Here is a 21,410-nt window from a genome sequence, read left to right as displayed (position 1 = left end):
GGTGATGGGGCCCCAGCGGCGCGCTCTGGGTTCTCCCGCCCGCCGGGTAGCGCGCCTTGGAGAGGTCAGAGAGATCCGGGGGCGGTAAGCCCGCCGCGGGGCGGTTGGGTAGGGCGTTCCGACATCGTGTCGCAGGCGGAACTCGCGCGTGCACCTGAGCGTGGGAGGTGGCGGCAGATGGGCAGGTGTGGCGCTTTGGATGCCTGTGTGGTGAGTGTCCCAGTTCTCTGCCTTGGGGTCCTCCCGTCCGGTCTTCCCTCCTTGGGGTCATTCTCCCCAAGTTCCCTGGCTGTGGCGGAGGGTGCTCCTGGACTCTTCCGGAGTTCCACCCCCTTGTTGGCGCTCCTCCTGGAAAACCTGTATCTGCACTCCCCAAAACGAATACAAACTCAAAAACCCATTGGAGACGTAGGTTTGAATTTAACTGTTTTTATTTTATTTTTTATTTTGGTTGTAGCTTAATGATTAGAAGGAAGGTTTGGGGAAGTGCCCCAGCTTTGGTTTTAATTTGACGTTAGGGAAGTGAGTTGACCTTTGTGAATCTAAGCTATAATGTAGGAATATGATCTTACCTATCTCATAAGGTTTTTCTTTCTGGTTTTTTTTTTTAAGTTTGTTTATTTTGAGATGCCCAAGAGTGGGGGGAGGGGCAGAGAGAAGGAGAGAGAGAGAATCCCAAACAAGCTCCCCACTTTCAGCACCTAGGCTGATCCCATGAACTCTGAGGTCATGACTTGAGCCAAAATCAAGAGTTGGAGGCCTAACCTGCTGAGTCACCCAGGTGCCCCCATTTCTACCATTTTGAAGTATTAGACCTCTGTGGCTTTTATTATATTCACAGTGTTGTGCCGCCATTACCACTACCTAATTCCAGAATATTTTTGTTTTTGTTTTTTTAAGAACATTATTTATCATTCTTAAACTCTATACTCACTGAGCTGTCACTTGCTATTCCCTCTTACCTACAGTCCCTGGCAACCACTAACCTTTCTATCTCTATGGATTAGCCAATTCTGGGCATTTCACATGAATAGAGTCATATAATGTGTGGGCTTTTATGTTTGGCTTCTTTTACTGACGATAATGTTTTCAAGGTTCTTTTTTTTTTTTTTTAATGAAATTTATTGTCAAATTGGTTTCCATACAAGACCCAGTGCTCATCCAAACAGGTGCCCTCCTCAATGCCCATCACCCACCCTCCCCTCCCTCCCACCTCCCATCAACCCTCAGTTTGTTCTCAGTTTTTAAGAGTCTCTTATGGTTTGGCTCCCTCCCTAACTTTTTTTTCCCCCTTCTCCTCCCCCATGGTCTTCTGTTAAGTTTCTCAGGATCCACATAAGAGTGAAAACATATGGTATCTGTCTTTTTCTGTATGACTTATTTCACTTAGGATACCACTCTCCAGTTTAATCCACATTGCTAAAAAAGGCCATATTTCATTCTTTCTCATTGTTACGTACTAGTCCATTGTGTATATAAACCACAATTTCTTTATCCATTCATCAGTTGATGGACATTTAGGCTCTTTCCATCATTTGACTATTGTCGAAAGTGCTGTTATAAACATTGGGGTACAAGTGCCCCTATGCATCAGCACTCCTGTATCCCTTGGGTAAAATCCTAGCAGTGCTATTGCTGAGTCATAGAGTAGATCTATTTTTAATGTTTTGAGGAACCTCCACACTGTTTTCCAGAGCGGCTGCACCAGTTTGCATTCCCAGCAACAGTGCAGGAGGGTTCCCATTTCTCCACATGCTCACCAGCATCTATAGTCTCCTGATTTGTTCATTTTAGCCACTCTGGGGTGAGGTGGTATCTGAGTATGGTTTTGATTTGTGTTTCCCTGATGAGGAGCGACGTTGAGCATCTTTTCATGTGCCTGTTGGCCATCTGGATGTCTTCTTTAGAGAAGTGTCTATTCATGTTTTCTGCCCATTCACTGGATTATTTGTTTTTTGGGTGTGGAGTTTGGTGAGCTCTTTATAGATTTTGGATACTAGCCCTTTGTCCAATATGTCATTTACAAATATCTTTTCCCATTCCATTGGTTGCCTTTTAGTTTTGTTGATTGTTTCCTTTGCAGTGCAGAAGATTTTTATCTTGATGAGGTCCCAATAGTTCATTTTTGCTTTTAATTCCCTTGCCTTTGGATTTGTGTCAAGTAAGAAATTGCTGTGGCTGAGGTCAGAGAGGTTTTTTCCTGCTTTCTCCTCTAGGGTTTTGATGGTTTCCTGTCTCACATTCAGGTCCTTCATCCATTTTGAGTTTATTTTTGTGAATGGTGTAAGAAACTGGTCTAGTTTCAACCTTCTGCATGTTGCTGTCCAGTTCTCCCAGCACCATTTATTAAAGAGACTGTCTTTTTTCCATTGGATATTCTTTCCTGCTCTGTCAAAGATTAGTTGGCCATACTTTTGTGGGTCTAGTTCTGGGGTTTCTATTCTATTCCATTGGTCTGTGTGTCTGTTTTTGTGCCAATACCATGCTGTCTTGATGATGACAGCTTTGTAGTAGAGGCTAAAGTCTGGGATTGTGATGCCTCCTGCTTTGGTCTTCTTCTTCAATATTACTTTGGCTATTCAGGGTCTTTTGTGGTTCCATACAAATTTTAGGATTGCTTATTCTAGCTTCGAGAAGAATGCTGGTGCAATTTTTATTGGGATTGCATTGAATGTGTAGATAGTTTTGGGTAGTAATGACATTTTCACAGTATTTATTCTTCCAATCCATGAGCATGGAATGTTTTTCCATTTCTTTGTATCTTCTTCAGTTTCCTTCATAAGCTTTCTATAGTTTCCAGCATACAGATCTTTTACATCTTTGGTTAGGCTTTTTTCCTAGGTTTTTTATGCTTCTTGGTGCAATTGTGAATGGGATCAGTTTCTTTATTTCTCCTTCTGTTGCCTCATTATTAGTGTATAAAAATGCAACTGATTTCTGTACGTTGATTTTGTATCCTGCGACTTTGCTGAATTCATGTATCAGTTAGCAGACTTTTGGTGGAGTCTATCGGATTTTCCATGTATAGTATCATGTCATCTGCAAAAAGTGAAAGCTTGACTTCATCTTTGCCAACTTTGATGCTTTGATTTCCTTTTGTTGTCTGATTGCTGATGCTAGCACTTCCAACCCTATGTCAAACAACAGCAGTGAGAGTGGACATCCCTTTCGTGTTCCTGATCTCAGGGAAAAAGCTCTCAGTTTTTCCCCATTGAGGATGATATTAGCTGTGGGCTTTTCATAAATGGCTTTTATGATCTTTAAGTATGTTCCTTCTATCCCAATTTTCGCGAGGGTTTTTATTAAGAAATGATGCTGAATTTTGTCAAATGCTTTTTCTGCATTGATTGACAGGATCATATGGTTCTTATCTTTTCTTTTATTGATGTGATGTATCACACTGATTGATTTGCGAATGTTGAACCAGCCCTGCAGCCCAGGAATGAATCCACTTGATCATGGGTGGTGATATAATGGTGAATAATTCTTTTTATATGCTGTTGAATTTGATTTGCAAGTATCTTAGGGAGAATTTTTGCATCCATAATCATCAGGGATATTGGCCTGTAGTTCTATTTTTTTGCTGGGTCTCTGTCTGGTTTAGGAATCAAAGTAATGCTGACCTCATAGAATGAGTCTGGAAGTTTTCCTTCCCTTTCTATTTTTTGGAACAGCTTGAGAAGGATAGGTGTTATCTCTGCTTTAAATGTCTGGTAGTATTCCCCAGGGAAGCCATCTGGTCCAGGACTCTGACTTGTTGGAAGATTTTTGATAACAGATTCAATTTCTTCGCTAGTTGTGGGTCTGTTCAAGTTTTCTATTTCTTCCTGTTTGAGTTTTGGAAGTATGTGGGTGCTTAGGAATTTGTCCATTTCTTCCAGGTTGTCCAGTTTGTTGGCATATAATTTTTCCTAGTATTCCCTGATAATTGCTTGTATTTCTGAGGGATTGGTTGTAATAATTCCATTTTCATTCATGATTTTATCTATTTGGGTCATCTCTGTTTTCTTTTTGACAAGCCTGGCTAGAGGTTTATCAAATTTGTTTATTTTTTCAAAAAACTAACTCTTGGTTTCATTGATTTGCTCTACCGATTTTTTAGATTCTATATTGTCTATTTCTGCTCTGATCTTTATTATTTCTCTTCTTCTGCTGGGTTTGGGCTGTCTTTGCCGTTCTGCTTCTATTTCCTTTAGGTGTGCTTTAGATTTTGTATTTGGGATTTTTCTTGTCTCTTGAGATAGGCCTGGATTGCAATGTATTTTCCTCTCAGGACTGCCTTCGCTGCATCCCAAAGCATTTGGATTGTTGTGTTTTTATTTTCATTTGTTTCCATATATTTTTTAATGTCTTCTCTAATTGCCTGGGTGACCCACTCATTCTTTAGTAGGGTGTTCTTTAACCTCCATGCTTTTGGAGGTTTTCCAGACTTTTTCCTGTGGTTGATTTCAAGCTTCATAGCATTGTGGTCTGAAAGTGTGCATGGTATGATGTCAATTCTTTCATACTTATGAAGCGCTGTTTTGTGACCCAGTATGTGATCTATCTTGGAGAATGTTCCATGTGCACTCGAGAAGAAAGTATATTTTGTTGCTTTGGGATGCAGAGTTTAAATATATCTGTGAAGTCTATCTGATCCAATGTATCATTCAGGGTGCTTGTTTCTTTCTTTTTTTTTTTTTAATATATGAAATTTATTGTCAAATCGATTTCCATACAACACCGAGTGCTCATCCCAAAAGATGCAGGGCCTTGTTTCTTTATTGATCCTGTGTCTAGATGATCTATCCCTTGCCATAAGTGGAGTATTAAAGTTCTCTGCATATACCACATTCTTATCAATAAGGTTGCTTATGTTTGTGATGAATGTTTTATATATTTGGGGGCTCCCGTATTTGGCACCTAGACATTTATACTTGTTAGCTCTTCCTGATGGATAGAGTCTGTAATTATTATATAATGCCCTTCTTCATATCTTGTTACAGCCTTTAATGTAAAGTCTAGTTTGTCTGATATAAGTGGATACTCCAGCTTTCTTTTGACTTCTAGTAGCATGGTAGATAATTCTGCATCCCCTCACTTTCAATCTGAAGGTGTCCTCAGGTCTAAAATGAGTCTCTTGTAGACAGAAAATAGATGGGTCTTGTTTTTTTTATCCACTGTGATACCCTATGTCTTTTGGTTGGAGCATTTAGTCCATTTACATTCAGTGTTATTATTGAAAGATATGGGTTTAGAGTCATTGTGATGTCTGTAGGTTTCATGCTTGTAGTGAGGTCTCTGGTACTTTGTGGTCCTTGCAACATTGTACTCACAGAATCCCCCTTACGATCTCTTGTAAGGCTGGTTTAGTGGTGATGAATTCCTTCAGTTTTTGTTTGGGAAGACCTTTATCTTTCCTTCTATTCTGAATGACAGACTTGCTGGATAAAGGATTCTCGGCTGCATATTTTTTCTGTTCATCACATTGAAGATTTCCTGCCTTTCCTTTCTGGCCTGCCAAGTTTCAGTAGATAGGTCTGCCACTAGTCTTATGGGTCTCCGTTTGTAAGTTAAGGCCTGTTTATCCCTAGCTGCTTTCAGAATTTTCTCTTTATCCTTTTTATTTTGCCAGTTTCACTATGATATGTCGTGCAGAAGATTGATTCTAGTTACGTCTGAAGGGGGTTCTCTGTGCCTCTTGGATTTCAATGCCTTTTTCTTTCCCCAGATTAGGGAAGTTCTCAGCTATGATTTGTTCAAGTACACCTTCAGCCCCTTTCTCTTGCTCTTCCTCTTCTGGAATTCCTATTATACCGATATTGTAGCATTTGATTGTATCACTTAGTTCTCTAATTCTCCCCTCATACTCCTGGAATTTTTTATCTCTTTTTCTCAGCTTCCTCTTTTTCCATAATTTTATCTTCCAACTCACCTATTCTCTCCTCCGCCTCTTCAATCCTAGCTGTGGTCACCTCCATTTTATTTTCCACTTCATTTATAGCGTTGTTTAGCTCCTCATGACTATTGCTTAGTCCCTTGATCTCTGTAGCAATAGATTCTCTGCTGTCCTCTATAATTTTTTCAAGCCCAGCAATTAATTTTATGACTATTATTCTAAATTCTTGTTCCATTGTATTGCTTAAATTGTTTTTGATCAATTCGTTAGCTGTCACTACTTCCTTGAGTTTATTTTGAGGAAAGTTCTTCCATTTCGTCATTTTGGGTAGTCTCTGCAGTGGCTCCAAACTTAAGGGCACTTCCCCTGTGCTGTCTGGAGTAACTTGTGTTGGTGGGCGGGGCTGCAGCCAGACCGGATGTCTGTCCCCAGCCCACCGCTGGGGCCATAGTCAGACTGGTGTGTGCCTTATCTTCCCCTCTCCCAGTGGCAGGACTCACTGTGGAGTGGTATGGCCCCTGTCTGGGCTACTTGCACACTGCCAGGCTCATCGTGCTACACTGCTGGGATCTGGCGTGTTAGTCAGGGTGGATCCACAAGGTGCACAGGGGCGGGAGGTGCAGGCTGAGTTTGCTTTGCCATTGGTGGCCCCCTGTGGGAGGGGCCCTGCAGCACTGGGAGGGAGGCAGACCTGTCAGAGAGATGTATCCACAGAAGCACAGAGTTTGTGTGGTGCAAGCAAGTTTGGTGACAGGAACAGGTTGTCTTTGGGATTTCAGCTGGGGGATGGGAAAGGGATCTGGCACTGGCCAGCGCCTTTGTTCCCCGCCAAGCTGAACTCTGCCTTCCAGGGCTCAGCAACTCTCCCTCCTGGTGCCCTCTCGCCCTCCCCACTCTTTGAGAGCAGAGCTGTTGACTTTTAAAATTCCAGATGTTAAGTCCCGCTGGCTTTCAGAACTCACGGAGTCCAGCCCCTCTGCTTTTGCAAGCCAGACTTCAGGGGCTCTGCCTGCAGGGCGGGCTGCCCCTCCAGCCCCCCGGCTCCCTCCCGCCAATCCGTGTAGGGCGCACCACCTCTCTGCCCTTCCTACCCTCTTCCATGGGCCTCTCGTCTACACTTGGCTCCGGAGACTCTGTTCTGCCAGTCTTCCAGTGTTTTTCTGGGTTATTTAGGCAGATGTGGGTGGATCTAAGTGATCAGCAGGACGAGGTGAGACCAGCATCCTCCTACACTGCCATCTTCCGGTCAAAAAAAACCGTTTTCAAGGTTCTTGGGTGTTTATCAGTACCTCAGTCAGTTTTTGGATATACCACATTTTGTTTGTCTGTTCATTAGTTGATGAACTTTTGGGTTTCTACTTTTTGACTATTACCAATAATGCTACTATGAACATTAGTGTACATATTTTTGCATGGACATGTTTTGTAGTCTGTTGGGTATATACCTAGAAGTGGAATTGCAGGGTCACATGGTAATTATATGTTTAGCTTCAAAAAACATTTTTTTGTGTGTGTGTGTATTTAAGTAATCTCTACGTCTAAGGTGGGGCTTGAATTCCTGACTCCCAAGATCGAGTCGTATGCTCCACCAATAGAGCCATCCAGGCACCCCTGTATGTTTAACTTTTTGAGGAACTGCCAGACTTTTTCACAGCAGCTGTCCCATTTCACATGCCCACCAGCAGTGTGTGAGGGTTCCAGGTTTTCAAGTTCTTGCCAACACTTGGTTTTTTTTTTTTTCTGTTAAAAAGTGTGTGTGTGTGTGTGTGTGTGTGTTGAATAGCCATTCTAGTGGTATCTCATGGTAGTCCCGATTTGCATTTCTGTAATGACTCGTGATGTTGAGCATCTTTTTATGCCCTCCTTGGCCATTTGTGTAATTTCTTTGGAGAAATGCCTATTTAGATCCTTTTGCTCATTATTTAATTGGTTTGTCATTTTGTTGTTGAGGTGTAAGAGTGCTTTATAAATATTCAGTATATGAAACCCTTATCAGATATATAATTTGAAAATATTTTCATTCCATTCATGAGTTGTCTTTTAGTACCCTTCAGTACTCAATAGTTTTATTCTGATGAAGTAGAATTTATCTGTACCTTTATCTGGTATCCTAAGATTGCATTGCTAAATCCAGATTGTGAAGATTTACTCCAATTTTTTTTTTGGAGTTTATTGTTTTAGCTCTTACATTTGGCTGTTTAATCCATTTGAATTAATTTTTGTATGTTGGTTGCTTAACCACTGTATGTTCAAAAGACTGTTATTTCCTCTTGAATGAACGTGAGACCCTTGCTGCAAATCAGTTGAACATAGATGAATGGGTTTATTGCTAGACTCTCAACTCTGTTCCCTTGTTTTATATATCTGTGCTTATGCCAGTACCATACTATTTTGATTATTGTCACTTTGTAGAAAGTATTGAAATTAGTAAGTGTGAGCCCTCAAACTTTGTTCTCTTTCAAGATTGGCTATCCAGGGTTCCTTGCCCTTCCATATGAATTTTAGAATCCATGTATTCATTTCTACAAAAAGCAGTTGGGGATTGATTGATTCTGTAGTTCAATTTGGGGAGTACTGCCATCAATTTGGGGAGTACTTTGAGTTCATGAACATGGGATGTCTTTTCATTTATTTAGATGTTCTTTAATTTCTTCTTTTTCCCAGTTTTAAATTGTAAAGCTGTAGAATTGTAGGGTTTTTTTTTTCTTAAATATACTTCATGCCCATTGTGGAGCCCAGTGTGGGCCCTGAGATTAAGACCTGAGCTGAGATCAAGAGTAGGACACAACCAAATGAGCCACCCAGGCACCCCAAATTGTAGTGTATTTAAAGTGTACAACCTGATGATTTGGTATACGTATACGATGTGAAAGAATTCCCTCATTCAAGTTAATTAATACATCAGTCATCTGACCTAGTTGCCCTTTTGTGTTAAAAGAGAACACTAAGAACACTCTCTTAGCAAACTTCAATGATACAATACAGTATTATCAACTATAGTCAGATTATACATTAGATCCTCAAAATTTGTTCATCTTATAACTGAAAGTTTGTACTATTTTACCAATCCCTCCCTACTTCTCCCCACCTCTCAGCCCTTGGCAACCTTGAGATTACATAGAATCTATACATGGGCTTTAGGTAGTATGGGCATATTAATAACACTTTCAATCCATGAATTCAGGAAGGCTTTCCATTTATTTGTGTATCAGTTTCTTTCATCAATGCCTTATAGTTTTCAGTGGATTTATCTTTTATTTCCTTATTTAAATTTATTTCCAGTGTTTTATTATTTTTGATACTATTGTGAGTGAGGTTGCTTTTTCTGATTTCATTAAATTGCTTATCTGTATTCTCTTGAAGTCTTTGAGCATCTTTAGAACATTTATTTTGAATTCTTTCTTGGGCAATTTAGTTTGGGGTCAGTTGCCAAACGTTTACTGTGTTCCTTTGGTGGTGTCGTGTTACTCCTATTCTTTGTGATTCTAGTAGCCTTGCTTATGAGGCTGCACATTGGAAGAGACAGTCATCTTTTCCAGACTTTGTGGGCTGACTTTGATAATGAAAGACCTTGACTTGTTGCTGGGAGCATGCTGGAGTGTGTTGTGACAGTGGGTCTAGTGTTGCAGGGTGCCAGCTGCAGGGGCATATGCCTCCTCTGGCTCTGTGGGGACAGAATGTCTTTTTGGAGGTCCACAGCATTGGAGGTCAGCACTGCTGGAGTCCACAACATTGACAACTAGGTGGTCTTTGGTGAGCACCATGGGGGTTCATAATGGCTGCAAGGACTGCTGGGGTCCTCAGAGGCACTTCCAGGTCTGAGGCTATGGACAAGGGCAGGCAGCATTGATGAGTGGAGCCTGTGATGTGTACACCCTTGGCTTTGGGGGCCAGCTGCTGGTGCCGGTGTAGTGGCAGGGGATGGCTGCAGACACACACACACTTAGTGGTGGGGACCAGAACCAACTAAGGATGCATTATCAGCTCCAGGTGCCCTGACTGTTGGCATGCCTTCTGTGGCTAGGATCTCATGCCAAGGACTTACAACAGCAGAGGCTGGTGATAGGAGTCTGGTTGTTGTGTTCAAGTGTACAGCTGGTGGGGCTAGCTTCAGGTAAGCCCAGTGGTGCAAGCCAGTGACAGGAGACAAGGTTGGAGCTGGGCCACAAGAAGCTCTGGGGGTCCTGGCTGTCGGTGTGCATTACTGTGGCTATAGTGTCTCCACAGGATAGGAATGTTCAGGTGCACAGCCTGGAGGGGCTAGCTGCAGGTGAACCCAGTGGTGCTGGCCAGTGCCTGGAGATAGGGCCAAATCTGGGCCCATAAGCAACTGTAGGGGCCTTGGCTGTTGACATGGCACTTATGTGGCCATAGGCCACTTCAGCAGAGGCTGGTGATGGGAAGTGAGGCTAGTGGCAGGCAGGTGCACGGTTGGAAGGGCTAGCCTCAAGTATACACATGGTGGTGAGGGTCAGTCATGGGAGGTCAGGTTGGCATCATGTACTTGAGCAGCTGAAGAAGCCTGGACTGGCTACTAGTGTGGATCCTGGGATCTGGTGGGGATAGGGAGCCTGAGAGGCATCTGGTGTCTACAATGCAAATACCTGTGGCATTAAAACTAGTGAAATCTGCAGGGCATCTGCAGTGGCTGTGCTGGCCAATGTTTTCTTCAATGATGAAAGGTGCTGAGGTCCTTTGCAGAACAGGTCCCTGAGAACCAGGGTTGCTCCTACTGTGTGGCTGATCCTGTAGTCCCTGCCCTTCTTCCTTGTTCCTAGCCATCTCTGTGTGTCAGCTTTGCTGGTCTCTGGATGGGGTGAAGCAGAATCAGGTCCTTTGTGTGGTACACAAAAGACTGGGGGAACCTGTTGCTTAACTTGATCTCCCTTTCCATGCAGGAGGAACTCCTTCTAGATGGGGTGCTGCCTCTTGGTAGTGAGCAGTGCCAATATGGGGGATTGGGATGATGAGACAAAAGTGAATCTGTTCTTCCTTTCCTTTTTCTGTAGTTATTCTCCAGTTTTTTGTTCCATTACACTCCTCAAGTTTCTTAAGTGGACTCCACTTCTCTCCCAGAGCTATTTTTATTCATGGATAGCTGTCTAATTATTGATGTCTGTGGGGGCATGGAGAGGCTGGGGTCTCCTACTTTGCTGTCTTGGTAATGTCATTTCCTTTTTTTTTCTCTCTTAATGTAGGCATTCAGTGCTATAAACTTCCCTATTAAAGCTGCTTTTGTTGTATCCTATAAATTTTGATGTGTTGTGTTTCCATTTTAATTTGTTGCCAGATTTTTTTAAATTTCCCTTTTCATTTCTTCTTTGACCCATTGATACTTAAGGAGCATGTTGTTTAGTTTTCACCTATTTAAAAATTTTCCACTGAATTTTCCTGTTTTCCTCTTGTTATGGCTTTCTAGTTTCATATCATTACAGTTGGAATAGATGATTGATATGATTTCATTATTCTTAAACTTAAGATTTGTTGTGTGGCCTAACATATATCTGTCCCTGAGAATGCTCTGAGAAGAATGTGTATTCTGCTGCTGTTGGGTGGAATATTCTGCATATGTCTGTTAGGTCCATCTGGTCTAATGTGCAGTTTAAGTCCTGTGTTTCCTTGTTCATTTTCTTTCTGGATGATATGTCCATTGTTGGAAGTGGGGTATTGAAATCCCTTCTATTATTGTATTGCTGACCATTTCTTTTTTTCAGTTCTTCTGATTTTTGCTTTATACATTTAGATGCTCTGATGTTTGGTGCACAAATATTTACAATTGTTATATCCTCTTAATTGATCACTTTATCATTATACAATGCCCTTCTTTGTCTTTTGTTACAGTCTTCCACATAAAGTCTAATTTGTGTGCTGTAAAGATAGCTACCTCTGCCCTCTTGTGGGTCCATTTGCATGGAATATGTTTTTCTACCCCTCAGTTTGAGCCTATGTTTATTCTTAAGGCTGAAGTGAGTCTTTTTTTTTTTAATTTAATGTTTATTTACTTTAAAGAGAGAGAGAGAGAGAGCACAGGGTGCTTGGTGGAAGGGAGGGGGCAGAGAGAGGGAGATGAGGCTCTGAACCCTGCTAGCCCACAGTAGAGAACCCAATGCCAGGCTCGAACTCACAAACCATGAGACCATGACCTGAACCTAAGTTGAAGCCTTAACCAACTGAGCCACCCAGGCACCCTTAAAATAATTTAGAAGAATGGATTTACTCTTGTCATTTTATTATTTTTTTTCTCTTTTGTGGTTCCTTTGATCCTCTCTCCCTCTCTTGCTCTCTTCCTTTATGATTTGATAACTTTTTGTAGTGGTATGCTTTGATTCCTTCCTTTTTTTCCTAGATGTAGGCTCTTTTTTTAAAAAATAAATTTTCTTATGTTTATTTATTTTGGAGAGAGAGAGAAACCGAGTGTGAGAGAGGGAGGGGTAGAGAGAGAGGGAGACACAGGATCCAAAGCAGGCTCTAGGCTCTGAGCCGTCAGCACAGAGCCCGATGCGGGGCTTGAACTCTTGAACCGTGAGATCATGACTTGAGCTGAAGTCTGATGCTTAACTGACTGAGCCACCCAGGTGCCCCTGATTCCTTCCTTTTTACCTTTTATGTATCTATTCTAGTTTTTTGTTTTATTGTTAACACGTGACTCACATAAAATGTCTTATGACAGTCTATTTTAAGCTGGCAACAACTGAATTTTGAATGCATACAAAACTGTACATTTTCATGCTATCCCCTCCACCTTTTGTGTTTTTGATGTCACAGTTTACATCTTTTTGTATTGTGCATCCAGTAACAAATTATTGTAGCTATAGTTATTTCTATTTTTTATTTTTTTTTAAAGTTTATTTCTTTTGAGAGAGAGAAACAGAGTGCATGAGAGAGAGGGAGAGAGAATCCCAAGCAGGTTCCAAAATAGCGTAGAGCCCGATGTAGGGCTCAAACTCAGGAGCTGTGAGATCGTGACTTGAGCTGAAATCAAGAGTCAGATGCTTAACTGACTGAGCCACCCAGGTGTCCTGTAGCTATAGTTATTTTTAATACTTTTGTGTTTTAACCCTTATGCTAGAGTTATAAGTGATTTAGACATGACCATGGCAATATTAACAGTATTCAATAAATACTCTTTGTCTTGTTGAGGAAGTTCCTTTCTGTTCCTACTTTATTGGATATTTTTGTCATGAAAGGATGTTGGATTTTGTCATGTGCTTTTTCTGTATCAATTGAGATCATGTGGGTTTTTTCCTTCATCCTTAGCCAATGGATGAGTAAGTTAATCAGCAGACATTGATTTAATCAATTTTTACTCAATGAGTCCTCAATAAAACTCTTGAACAATGATATTTGGAGAACTTCTGACTTGGTGAAGTTCATCAGTGTGCTGGCAGTGTGGCATGCTGGAGAGGTCATGTAAACACTGTGCCTCCAACCCCTTGCCCTATGTACCTCTTCATGTGGCTCTTCATTTGTAAGAAACTGTAATTTTAAGTATAGCCTATTCCTGCATTCCAGGAATCATTCTAGTAAATTAGTGAAGTTGAGGATTGGGGGAAACCCTGAATATGTAGTTAGCCTACATGAGGAACCTATTTGATGCTAGCATCTAAAGTAGGGGCAGGTAGTCTTCTCAGACTGAGCCTTTAACCTGCAGGCTTTGTGCTAACTCTGGGTAATTAGTGTCAGAACTGAACTGAATTGTTGAACACCCATTTGGGGTATGAAAGAATTGGAGAATTGGTTGTTTGGAAAAGCAAACAGAAGGATTGATGTAAATCATTTTTTAGATGTTTGCTAGAATTCACCATTGAAGTCATTTGATCCTGGCCTTTTCTTTGCTAGCAGGGTTTTGATTACTGATTCAATGTTTTATTATAAGTCTGTTTATATTTTCTACTTGTTCTTGAGTTGGTTTGGTAGTTTGTGTGTTTCTAGGAATTTGTCATTTCCTCTAGGTTATCAAATTTGTTGCCTGTAATTGTTCATAGTATTTTTTTATAACCCTTTTTATTTCTATAAGATTGGTTGTAGTATTATTACTTTCTTTCCTTGTTTTAGTAATATGAGTCTTTTCTCTTATTTCTGGGCAGTCAAGATGAAGATTTGTCACTGTTGTTGTTAAGCAAACAACGTTTGGTTTCCTTGATTTTATTGTTTTTATATTCTCTATTTTATTTATTTCCACTTTGATATTTATAATTTCTTGCCTTCTATTATCTGTGGTTTTAGTTTTCTCCCTTTTCTAAGTTAGAAGGCTAGGTTATTGATTTAAAATCATCATTGATTTGAAATGTGTGAGTTTATAGTTAAACCGCTTTAACTGCATTGCATAAGTTTTATTATGTTTTATTTCTGATTTCACTCATCTCAAAGTATTTTCTAATTTTCCTTGTAATTTCTTCTTTAATCCGTTGGTTTTTTAAGGGTGTATTGTTTACTTTCCACATATTCGTGAATTTTCCAGGATTCCTTCTACTGATTTCTAATATTATTCCTTGTGTTCATGCAAAATACTTTGTATGATTTCAGTCTTTTACAATTTATTATTTTGTGTAATGGTCTGTTTTAGAGAATGTTCCTTGTGAACTTGAGAAAATATGTATTCTGTTATTGTTGGGTAGATTTTTCTATATATGCTAGTTTAAGGTGGTTGATAGTGTTGTTTATAACTTCCGTTTCCTTACTGATCTTCTGCCTTTGTTGTTGTATTCACTAACTGAAAGTGGGGCATTGAAGTTTCCAACTATTCTTTTTGAGCTATTTCTCACTTAATTCATCTTTTGCTTTACGTATTTTAGGGGCTCTGTTGTTAGGTTCTTATATGTTTGTAACTTTATATCTTCTTGATGAGTTGACCTTTTAATCTGTATATTATGTACTTCTTTGTCTCTTTTAACAATTTTTGTCTTAAAGTCTATTTTGTCTTTTATTAGTACAGTCATTCCTGCTCTTCTTTTGCTTACTGTTTACATAGAATATCTTTTCCTGTTCTTTAACTTTCAACTAATGTGCGTCTTTGGATCTAAAATGAGACTCTTGTTGAGAGCATTTAGTTGAATCAGGCTTTTATATCTATTCTACCAGTGTTAGCCTTTTAAATGGGGAGTTCAATCCATTTACATTCAGTGTAATTGATTATAAAGTAAGACTTCAGACATTTTTCTCTTTGTTTTCTTGATGTCTTATTTTTGTTATTCGTGACTCTATTACTGTCTTCTTTTTTGTAAGATACTCTCTAGTGTACCATTTTGATTCTTGTTTCTTCTACAATATATTTCTTACTAATTTTTCTAGTGGTTGCCCTCTGGATTATATTTAATATTTTAGTTTATAATAATCTAGCTGAATTAATACTTAATTTTAGTAGTATACAAATACTTTGCTCCTATTTACCTCTGCTCCCTTTATTTTCTTATTATCACAGATTGCATCTTTATACTTTGTTTTCCAAATAAATATGAATTCATATATTTTTTAGGCAATTGCTTTTAAGTCATATAGGGAAAAATGAGTTACAGACCATTAATACTGACTTTATATTTATATTTTAATCATTTAATTCACTGGTTTCTCCATGTGAACTTAATTTACTGTCTAATGTCTTTTCTATTTCATTTTGTCTATTACAATTTTGTGTAACTTTTTAGTTGTTGCACTATAGTTTGCAAAATGGTTTTAACTTGTAGTCTATTTAGAATCATTATTTTATCAATAAATTGAAATGCAGAAGTTTTATGACCATATTAGTCCTCTTACTTTTTCCCCTGTGTACTGTATTTGTCTCTTGTGTCTTCATATTGTATTTATCTCATACATCTCCATTTATTGAAAACTTCTTCAACTCATGTTCTTTGTTTTCAACAATCAAGAACTATTCTAATGAACTCAGGAAGAGAAGAATACCTTGTTTTATGTGTCCAGATGTTTACCATGTATGTTCCTCTTTCTTTACTTCTTATGTTCCAAGTTTTCTTCTGTTCTCATTTCCCTTCTGTCTGAAAAGCTTACTTTAATAATTTTTATAGATCAGACTAGCTGTCAATGGAGCCACTTAGTTTTCCTTCACTTGTGAATGTCTTTATTTCAAACTTGCATTTCTGAAGAAATTCTTTGCTAAATATCCAATTATACGTTAATAGTTGTTTTCTTTCTGCATTTAAAAAATGTTGGTCACTTCCTTCTCACCCCTCTAATGTCAATCTGTGATTTTTCAACTCTTTGTCTCCTCATAAGTAATGTGTTGTTTTCCTCTGGCTTTTCTTCAGGAGTTTTTATTTGTTTTAAATTTTTGAGTTTGATTATGATGTGTCTACATACATTTCTTCAGTTTATCTCATTCGGGTTTGCTCAACTTTTGATACCTGTACGTTTGTGTCTTTTGCCACATTTGGAAGTTTACGACCTTTATTTCTTTAAATATTTTTTCAGCGTCACACTCTGAGTCCTGTCTTCTGAGACTCTGATGAATTGTATGTTAGACTTTATATTTGTTGTCCCACATAATCTGGAGGTGGTGTTCATTTTTTAAAAATTTCCTCCTCCCCTGTTTTGTTCATATTGGATAATTTCTATTGATCTTTCTTCAAGTTTGCTGACTCTTTCCTCCATCATCTTCATTCTGCTCTTGAGTCTATCCAGTGAATGTTTTAATTTGGTTACTTTCAATTCTAAAATTTCCCTTTGTTTTTTTCTCATATCTTCTATTTCTTTGCTCATACTTTCTTTTTTTAATTTATTTTTATTTTTTAAAGTTTATTTATCTTGACAGAGAGAGAGAGAGAGAGAGAGAGCGAGCAGGGAGGGGCAGAGAGGGAGGGAATGAGAGAATCCCAAGCAGGCTCCCCACTGTCAGCGCAGAGTCTGATGCAGGGCTCAAATTCATGAACGATGAGATAATGACATGAGCCAAAACCAAGAGTTGGATGCTCAACCAACTGAGCCACCCAGGAGCCCCTCATACTTGCTATATTTTAAATTTTGTTTCAAGACTGTGATTATTCTCTTGAATATATAATAGTAGCTGCTTTAAAGTGTTTTTGTTTTTTTCATGTAATTCCAATATCTATCACCATTGGTATCTATTGATTGTTTCCTCCTGTGCAACCTGAGACTTGTGGTATCTTATATGCTGAGTAATTTTGGATTATATTCTGGACATTTGTGTATTGAACTCTGAGACTCTGGGTCCTGTTTTAAATCATATGGGGAATATTGATATTTTTGTTTAGCAGGTAATTGGCCTTGTCATAGGGTTGCCAGATGTAGCAAATAAAATACAGAGTGTCCAGTTAAATTTGAATTTCAAATAAAGTATGGCTAATATTTTAGTATAAGTGTGTTCCTCTTAAATATTTGTTACTTCTCTGAAATTCAGATTTAACTGAGCATCCTGTATTTTATCTGGCAACCCTACTTGCTTACGTTTAAGCCACAAGTTCCAACCTACCTCTGTGGGCTGTGGTTGCAATATCAGTTCAGTTTTTTTTTAATTTGTTATTATTTGAGAAATTGATAGTGGTTTCAGGCACAGGAACAACATAAGTACTGTTTTCTAGGAAATGCTAAACTGTACTGCAAGACGTAGGGGTATTATGCAAGTCTTATTTATTTATTTATTTATTATCGAAGTATAATTAACACACAATGTTACATTAGTTTTCAGGTGTACAATACAGTGATTTGACAGCTCTATATATTATGGTCACTATAAGCATAGCTATACCTGTCAGTGTACAACACTATTAGAGTACCACAGACCGTGTTTCCTATGCTGTACCTTTACTTCCTGTGACTTATTCATTCCATAATTGGAAGCCAGTACCTCTCACTCCTCCTCAACCATTTTTGTCCATTTCCCCACCCATCTTCCTTCTGGCAACTACCAGTTTATTCTCCATAGTTATGGGCCTGTTTTTGCTTTGTTTGTTTGGTTTTTTCAATTCTTCATACAAGTGAAATCATATGGTATTTGTGTTTCTCTGTCTGACATAGTTCACTTAGCATAATACCCTCTGGGTCTATCCATGCTGTCACAGTCAGGTCAGTTTTTTAAAACTTTGCTGTTCTCTCTGAATCTTCCTGGATATTAGACTTTTCAGCTTAGTAATCAAAGTGATTAGCATACTGGGAGCAGCTAAAATGGCGGAGAAGTAGGGGGACCCGAATTTCCCTCCTTCCTCAAACACACCTGTATTGAGTTCCAAACACTTGGAATACCCAGGAATACAGGCTGCAGAATGACAGAAAAATCTCCACAGGTGGAAAGAGACAGCTTGGCAGGACAGATGTGCGTGTTGGCGAATTGGGAGAGATAAAACAGGAGGCATATGCTCAGAAGAGAGGGGACCCCTTCTGTGGAGAAACTAGAGAGGCTGTGGAAGTGTGGTATTGTACTTGGACAAGAGAAAAACCTCTCCGGACCATGGACTGGGAACGAAAAATACGGAGAGAGCCAGATTCTACTTTGTAAACAGCCTTAGGAGATAAAGATCAGAGTTTTCAGGGGTGTGCGACTTTCTCTGGACTGGAGCCTGCCATGTGCGCGTGCCTGGTGGGGAGGGGAGCCAGCACTCTGTGTGGTAGTGATCTCAGGGGCACACTGGGAGAGAGCAGTCCCCTCCCTTGAGTACTGTGGGAAGAGGATTGATTGCCCTCCCAAGGATAAAAACCCTGCAGGCGCCATCCAGAGGCCCTTTGTGGGCTGGGCGGAGTGGCATTACCCCAGAACCAGGTTTGTGCAGAGCAGGATCCTTTAAGACATTGGGTTTTGAATCACAGCCGAGTGCCTAGGAGGCACAGGAGACTGTGGAGCAGGACAAGCTGGCTGGCTTGCCCCCATGCTACTTTGTGAGGATGGCCTGAACAGCGTGGTTTGATGTACCCAGTCCAGGGAGGAGAGTTTGGGGTGTCGCCATTTTTCTCTCCATCACCAACACAATGGGGCTTCATAGAACAGAACAGCAGCCCCTAGTTGAGGTGGGACCAGCTTATACCAAACTCTGCCCCTCTGTGCCTGGTAACTGCTTATCAACTGGAGCGGGACTGGCACTGACTGAACCAGATGGCCTCTCCTCCAGACCAGCACAGCCACTGGTCCCAGGCACTAACAGAGAACTATTCTATGGTTTTGTGTGTTAGTCTGTTTTTTAAATTATTATTATTATTATTATTATTATTATTATTATTATTATTTCACTTTTCCCTTCTTTTTCCTTTTGCCGGCCTCTTTTTTTTTTTTTTTCCTTTCCTTTCCTTTGGAATCAGGCTTATAGTTTCTGTTTTGATTTTTGGTCAATTCCTATTATCTATCTACATCTTTCTTTGTTTCTTTCTTTCTTCTTTCTTTCTTTCTTTCTTCTGATTGTTTAATCAGGTATTTTTATTCTTTTTACACCTTTTCTGTATCTCCTTTTTATTTATTTTCCTCTGTCTCTCTTAGGATTAAGCCTTGTAATTCCTTTGATTTTCTGCCTGGTCTTTTTTTTTTTCCCCCTGCCCCTTTCATTTTTAACGAAGAAATTAAAAAAACACATGGAAGCAAATAAAAATGGAAACATGGCAGTCTAAACCCGTTGGGGTGCAGCAAAGGCAGTCCTAAGAGGATAATACATTGCAGTTCCAGCCTATCTCAAGAAGCAGGAAAGGTCCCAAATTTAGAACATAACCTCATAGCTAAAGGAACTAGAGAGACAGCAGCAAATAAAACCCAAAGCCAGCAGAGGAAGAGAAATAATAAATATTAGAGCAGAAATAAACAATACAGAATCCAAAAAAACCAGTAGAACAGATCAATGAATCAAAGAACTGGTTTGTTGAAAGAATAAACAAAATTGATAACCCCCTAGCCAGACTTCTCAAAAAGGATAGAGGACCCAAATAGAATCACAATGAAAGAGGAGAGATCATACCAACACCCACAGAAATGCAAACAATTATTAGAGAATACTATGAAAAATTATATGCCAACAAACTGGAAATCTGGAAAACATGGACAAATTCCTAGACACTCACACACTACCAAAACTGAAACAGGAAGAAATAGAAAATTTGAACAAACCCATAATCAGTGAAGAAATTGAATCAGTTATCACAAATCTCTCAACAAATAAAAGTCCTGGGCCAGATGGCTTCCCGGGGGAATTCTACCAGACACTTAAAGCAGAGTTAATACCTTGTCTTCTCAGACTGTTCCAAAAAAAAAAAAAAAATAGAAAAAGAAGGAAAGCTGCCAGATGCAGACTATGAAGCCAGCATTACCTTGATTCTAAAACCAAAGACCTCCCTAAAGAGGAGAATTAAAGGCCATTATCCCTGATGTATATGGATGAAAAATTCTCAACAAGATACTGGCTAATGGAATTCAACAGTACACTAAAATAATTACTCACCATGATCAAGTGGGATTCCTTCGTGGGCTGCAAGCCTGGCTTAATATTCATGAATCAATCACCATGATACATCACATTAATAGAAGAGAGGATAAGAACCATATGATCCTATTAGTAGATGCAGTAAAAGCATTTGACAAAATACAGCATCCCCTCTTAATAAAAACCCTCAAGAAATTTGGGATAGAAGAAACATAACTTAACATCATAAAAGCCATACATGAAACGCCCACAACTAATATCATCCTCAATGGGGAAAAACTGAGAGCTTTCCACCTGAGATTGGGAACACAACAGGGATGCCCACTCTCACCACTGTTGTTTAACATAGTGTTGGAAGTCCTAGCCTCACCAACCAGGCAACAAAAAGAAGTAAAAATTATCTAAATTGGCAAAGAAGAAGTCAAACTTTCACTTTTTGCAGATGACATGATGCTCTACATGGAAAACCCAAAAGACTCAACCAAAAAACTGCTAGAACTGATCCATGAATTCACAAAACCACAGGAGATAAAATCAATGTACAGAAATCAGTTGCATTTCTATGCACCAATAATGAAGCAACAGAAAGAAATATCAAGTTATCGATCCCATTTACAATTGCATCAAGAACTATAAAATACCTAGGAATAAATGTAATCAAAGAGGTAAAAGATCTGTACGCTGAAAACTATGGAAAGCTTATGAAAGAAATTGAAGGGGACACAAAGAAATGGAAAATCATTCCATGCTCATGGATTAGAAGAATAAATATCGTTAAAATGTCAATACTACCCAAAGCAATCTACGCATTCAGTTCAAGCCCAATCAACATAGCACTAGCATTCTTCACAGAGTTAGAACAAACGATCCTAAAATTTGTATGGAAGCACAGAAGACCTCGAATAGCCAAAGTAATGTTGAAAAAGAAAACCAAAGCTGGAGGCATCAGAATCCCAGACTTTAGCCTGTATTACAAAGTTGGAATCATCAAGACAGTATAGCATGGCACAAAAATAGACACATAGACCAGTGGAACAGAATAGAGAACCCAGAAATAGACCCACAAATATATGGCCAACTAATCTGCAACAAAGCACAAAAGAGTATCCAATGGAAAAAAGACGGTCTTTTTAGCAAATGGTGCTGGGAGAACAGGATAGCAACAT

General features: G+C 39.4%; 1 protein-coding gene across 1 annotated transcript in view; it reads left to right on the top strand.

The window, feature by feature from the left end:
* Positions 1 to 21,410, top strand: part of LOC125154203 (phospholipid-transporting ATPase ABCA3-like) — a 304,058-nt gene continuing 282,648 nt past the window's right edge. The window contains exon 1 of the mRNA XM_047838052.1: positions 1 to 210. The gene's annotated coding sequence lies outside the window, so the exon portion shown is untranslated. The remainder of the gene's footprint in view (positions 211 to 21,410) is intronic.

This window comes from Prionailurus viverrinus, chromosome E3 (genome assembly GCF_022837055.1).
Source record: "Prionailurus viverrinus isolate Anna chromosome E3, UM_Priviv_1.0, whole genome shotgun sequence".
NCBI classification, from domain to species: domain Eukaryota; kingdom Metazoa; phylum Chordata; class Mammalia; order Carnivora; family Felidae; genus Prionailurus; species Prionailurus viverrinus.
The sequence above is the reverse complement of the archived record's forward strand: the minus strand, read 5'-3'. Positions and strand labels throughout refer to the sequence as shown.